Source organism: Chelonus insularis, unplaced genomic scaffold (genome assembly GCF_013357705.1).
Source record: "Chelonus insularis isolate UGA/USDA-ARS -01 unplaced genomic scaffold, ASM1335770v1 contig_393_pilon, whole genome shotgun sequence".
Taxonomy (NCBI): Eukaryota; Metazoa; Arthropoda; class Insecta; order Hymenoptera; family Braconidae; genus Chelonus; species Chelonus insularis.
The window spans coordinates 1-5909 of record NW_023276549.1 but is presented as its reverse complement, the minus strand read 5'-3'; positions in this window follow the sequence as shown (position 1 = coordinate 5909).

The following is a 5909-nucleotide window of genomic DNA, read 5'->3' as shown; positions in this document are numbered from 1 at the left end:
GAAATGGAGAAAAATATTTTAAAATATTTATTTATAATTTTAATTAACTTTACTTGATTAGTAAAGTTGTTTTTCAAAACGATTATTTTCTAACAAAATTTTAATTTTAATTAATAAATGTTTAATGCATTTTTCATTATACTATACTGAAAAAACTATGACTTTCACAATACAAAAATATGTTTCCACCAACTGGTGAGTTGCATAAAACTTTCCCATTTTTCCTATTAAATAAGTTCCATTTTTTGCTCATATTATTCCATAATACCATCGATCGTTAAAGTGTCAAAAATGAAATTTTGTTTTCATTCACTTCGCAGTAGTTTCGACGAGACTCTTGTGGTGTATAGACGTGTTTACAATACAGTTAATTATAATTCAAGGTAGTCCAGTCAATATGCATTTTAAATACGAACTTTCATGGCATCCGAGGATGAGCTACAAGACATGGAGCTTGAGACTCATAGAGAAGACGAAACGACCCATTAGGGAACGCAAACCAGGAGAAACAACATGCGTTAATATCTCTATTATTTTTCTTGCTCCTGCAAGAGCAACCTGTCTATCACACCTACTAACTCAAACAAGAACGAGCATTCAGAGTAACGATAAAATCTCTTCATCCATCAGTCCCTCTCGATGGCATTAAATCAGTCCTCAAAGAAGTAGGTCATAAAACCAGAAATGTCTTCAACGTATATAGAAAAGAAACACATGACCTACTCCCAATATTCTTTGCCAACTGTGAAACAAGTTCCAACAACAAAGGAACGCTGCAAATAGGTATATCGTGCAAATGGTGATCGTACAAGCTATAGGATTCAGAACTTTCCTATTCAAACAACTGAATAGGATTATGATGATTTTAAAAGGTAGTTAGCAATTCTATAGGCAACGAAAAATCTCTATAAGAAATGATAGAAGATATTTGAATAGGAGACTGAGTGATTAAATAGATAATACGACTTAGAAATTTTTTTTTATTATCAATGAAACCTCAATAGGATTTTGCATTATTCAATAGGTTTGAGCTCCTCTAACATCCAGTGATCTATACGATTTCTTTTGTTCCCAGCATTGTATTAATTGGATGCCGAGATTCTAATGGGAAATATCGCGTTGAAAGATTATTCTCTAAGTCACATTTCCTATTTCAATCTATTTATTTCCCTATAGAATCTTGGAGAAATCGTCTGTGTAAAAAAATTTCAAGTCCTGTTAAGAAATATTGGCATGAGAAAACACTAAGTCGTATTTTGTTTTTCAATTTATTTCCAACGAATTGATGATTAAGATATAGCGAGCATTTTTCATGAAAGTAATAATAATACGCTACTTGATATATAAAATAAATACACATACGACTAGTAAATACAGTCAGATTTCTCTGATTTCCGAAACTCGGAGAACATATTTTCGTAATTGAAAATTGAGAGTCATAGTATCGCTTCATGCTGAGCAGTGCAAGTGGAGAGTAAAGCTTGTCCAATGGAGATTGAGGGTCAAGAAATTAGAGGAGTCTGACTGTAGCCTTTTTTTTGTTCTGAGCATTGTGCAAGTTAAATGAATATTTCGAGTTTCAATTTTTTATTTTTAACACGGCCATCAATGAGAAGAACACTTTGATCAAATAATTAATATTGATGAAATCTTAAGATAATGGTATAAATAGCTGTACGGATTCATGAAAATATATAAAGTTAAATAATAGAAAAAAATATCAGTGCTCTGCAGTGGTCTGGGTGCGACCCGAAAGGTCCACACGACCAACTTCCCAGTGGAAAAAATAAAAAAACAATTTGAATAGAACCCGTTTTCATTTTTTATAACAAATGGATTATTAATTATAAACGAAATGAGTCTGTTTTTATTCATTTGATATGGTTAGTTACTTTATTTCAGTAAAAGAAAAAATTGTGCGTTAGAAGAATTCAAATGTACCTCATAGATCCTTTTTTCATTATTTACAACGAATTTCATTGTTATACACGAAAAAAGTATGTTTTCATTTATGGCATACGGTTGGTAACATTTTTTTAGTAAACGAAAAAATTATGCGTTAAAAGTACTCATATATATAGAAAGGGTCCCTATTTTTATTGTTTATAACAATTAAAAACTTATTATTTGAATATTACTATGATCAATAATCACTTGTTAGTAACAATGTTCAATTGTTATGAACACAATTCCATATTATTGACAATTATTATTGACTATTATAGCGTCTTTAATGCTGTTTTCTCATTCCTGACACGAGTTTAAAATTCTTTCATTGCTGATATTGTTTATTAAATTTTTTTTTTTTCGATAAAATATTGTCATCATATATCCATACAAGTATTCCAAACATTAAAAATTCATATTTCTGCAATGATCTTAAAATTTTGTCTAAAAAATGGTATAATTTATAAATTGCAAAATTCAAGTAATTTCCTTTTTTTCCAGTTTTTTGATTCTGCCAAAAAAATGGCTTTACCGATTTTCCCGGAAACATTTTCAGTTCTAAGTTACGGAATTACGCGTCGAATGCAATTGGTCCCACATCGATATCATTTTTTGTTCTCGAGATAATCGAGGCGAAAAATAATTCCGAACGCACGTACGAACATACGCACATACGCACATACGTACATACACACACACAGACGTCCATGTAAAAACTATCGTATTCAACTCTGGGGACTTTGAAACGTGGAGATATGTCAAAATTTGGAATTCGCTGTGTGTGTGTATGTACGCACATACGTACATACACACACAGACGTCCACGTAAAAACTGTCGATTCATTCTAGAATAGGCTTTCGAATTCATTTATTATTAACTTTTTTTTAGCAAAAGAAAAAATTACGCGTTGGAAGAATTCAAATATATTGCATAGATCTCTATTTTCATTGTTTATAACAGATTTAATTGTTATAAACAAAAAGAATGAGTTTCCATTCATGTCGTACGGTTGGTAACTTTTTTTTAGCAAAAGAAAAAATTACGCGTTAAAAGAATTCAAATATATTGCATAGATCTCTATTTCTATTGTTTATAACAATTAAAAAATTTTTTATTCAAATATTATTATGATCGATAATCATTTGTTATTAACAATGTTCAATCGTTATGAACACAATTTATTATTATTAACAATAATCATTGACTATTTTATTATCCTCAACGCTATTTTCTCCATCCCAACACAAGTTTAAAATTTTTTTATTGCTGATTTCGTTTTTTAAAAATTTTTTTTCCTATGAAATACTGTCATCATATTTCTGTACAATTATTCTAAACATTTGATATTCATATTTTTTAAAAGATCTCGGAATTCCGTCTAAAAAATGGTATAATTTATAAATTGCAGAATTTAGGTAGTTCACTATTTTTTCAGTTTTTTGATTCTGCATAAAAAATGGCTGGACCGATTTTGCTGAAAATCTAATCAGTTCTAAGTTACATAATTACGTGTCAAATGCAGTTGGCCCCACATCGATATCATTTTTTGTTCTCGAGATAATCGAGGCGAAAAATAATTTCGACCGCACGTACGAACATACGAACATACGCACATACGTACATACACACACACAGACGTCCACTGGAAAACGGTCGTATTGGATTCGCGGGACCTTAAAACGTGGAGATATGTTAAAATTAGCGATTCGCAAAATCGGACCCATTACTATAACTTCCCACTGGGGAGTTAAAAATTATAGTTATTGAATTATTTATTGAAATATTTTAATTTTAAGTGACAAAAATTCACGAATTTTAAACCGTAAGATGAAGAGGAATAGATTTGGCAACGTCGCACAGTTATACGCTTATCATTTGAAAGCGCGCCAGTTATTTGCTGTTTAAAACATAATGAGTAACATAATGTAATGAATAATGTTTATTTTTTTTTACATTGAGAATCAATCATATTATTAAAATTGAGCAATATGGATTTTAAAATTGTCTTATTTTTTGTAACACGAGGTTTACCACCTACATCTTCTCTCAGTAATAATCTTACACCTTCTCCTCCACTTTGGGTGTAAGCTTGTTGAAGCATATCTAAATTAATGCCAGCTTTTGCAATTTTTAATTTCATATTATTTGAAACTCCTTTTAAGGTCACTAATGAAGCCCTATTTATAGATGCATTAATTGACAGAATTTCTGATTTTAAAATGTAAACTACACTTTTAGCATGTCGTTTAATTGTATCTGTATTAATATTAACTTTCTCCAAAAGCATTGCTAACACAGAAATATCAACAGAAGCATCATGTAGATTTTCAGCGGAATTAGGACCAAGTAAATCCAGAGTAAGCTCTTTTTGATATATACATTTTTTTTTTCCTATCCGGTAGACTTATTTGGAATATCTGCAAAGTGTCAGTGAATCCTTCAACAATATCTTGAAATTCTTTCAGAAGATTAAGTTTTTTTACTTGTTGAAGTATTCGAAGAGCATCAAATCTATTGAAAAAAGTTAAAGAACATGTTATCTCAGTATACAATGTTAATTATTTGTTTAAATTCGAACTTGTAAATAAAATCAATTATATACATCACAGAACAATTATTTTTGAAGTAAAATAGAAAAGTATACTCAGAACGAAATACCTGATCCTATTATGAGCAGTGAGAATAGCTTTACCACTAATAGATTGAAGAAATGTAAATAGGTAATACCTTCTCGATTTTCAACGGTAGAATCTTTCGTACTCCTGCGTTGCTTTGTAGAAAGTCTTTTACGTTTAATTTCTTTGGTTTTCTGAATTTTTAATCTACGTTGATGAATTATTTCATTATTAGCACGATATTTTTTTGTGTAGCTACCAGGTGAAAGTAAAAGTTTTTCGTTTACTTTAACTATGTACTGAAAACCAAGATTCTTGTGGCAAACAGCACTAGCTACTCTAAAATCTAATAACTCTGATGCTGCACAGTGTCGGTTCTCCGGATGTTTATTAGCAACAATGTTACTGAATGACTCATTGCCTTGAGATGAGCTACAAGGTGCCAATTTATCTGCATTATTTGCAAATTGTCCAAAAATGTGCATTGATGAAGCTTGTTGTTCTACATCAGATAGTGTTGGGACTACAAAAGGGCAATTTTTCTTTAGTGTCACGGTGTTTACACCACTCCCCACATCTAGCATGCTTATCATAAGCATGTGGAACAATAGTTAATAAAGCTTTCTTTAAATTTTCTTCATTATCCCGATTCTGTTTTAACGCAAAAGTAAAACATTTGAACAAGTAAAAAATTACTTGAGGTTTTAGATGAATAGAGTTTAATGCACTCGAAAGTGATTTTTTCGCGTGATTCACGTCGGACCACTATGTACAAGAATCGTAGATTGTCTGCGTACAGCAGAAATAGTGCTGCTATCATCGTCACCAATCAATACAGAAATTATGGCATTTTGATCCTGCAGAAGTTGATTGTGATTAACCAGTTCAACTGCCATATTGCACTCCATTGCTTTAGCAGATCCACTGTAATTTTTCCTGCAATCATGATCTTCAGACTTATAACCTCGCTCACATTTTGCACATCGTTTGCTTCGCGTTGTGTAAGATAAAATTTTACCAGTATAATAACCTATGAGAGAACTATGACCTGCTCTCCCACAGAAAAGATGATAAATGTTAGGGATAACAAAGAAAAGAGAATAAAAAGTAAAAAAAATTAAAATAAATAAATCAATCAATCAAAAAAAGTCATTGAGCTAACCAGATAATGTGTTATAAGCGCTACCAGTTCCTCTTCGTTGCCACCCAGCATCAAATGATGCTCGTAATTTTACTGGAGAATCAACCTTCACAATGTTAATCTCACATTCATTACCATTCATATCAGTCTGTCTATTATCCTCTGTACATTTCTTATCACTTGAAAATAAAAATAATATCTCTTA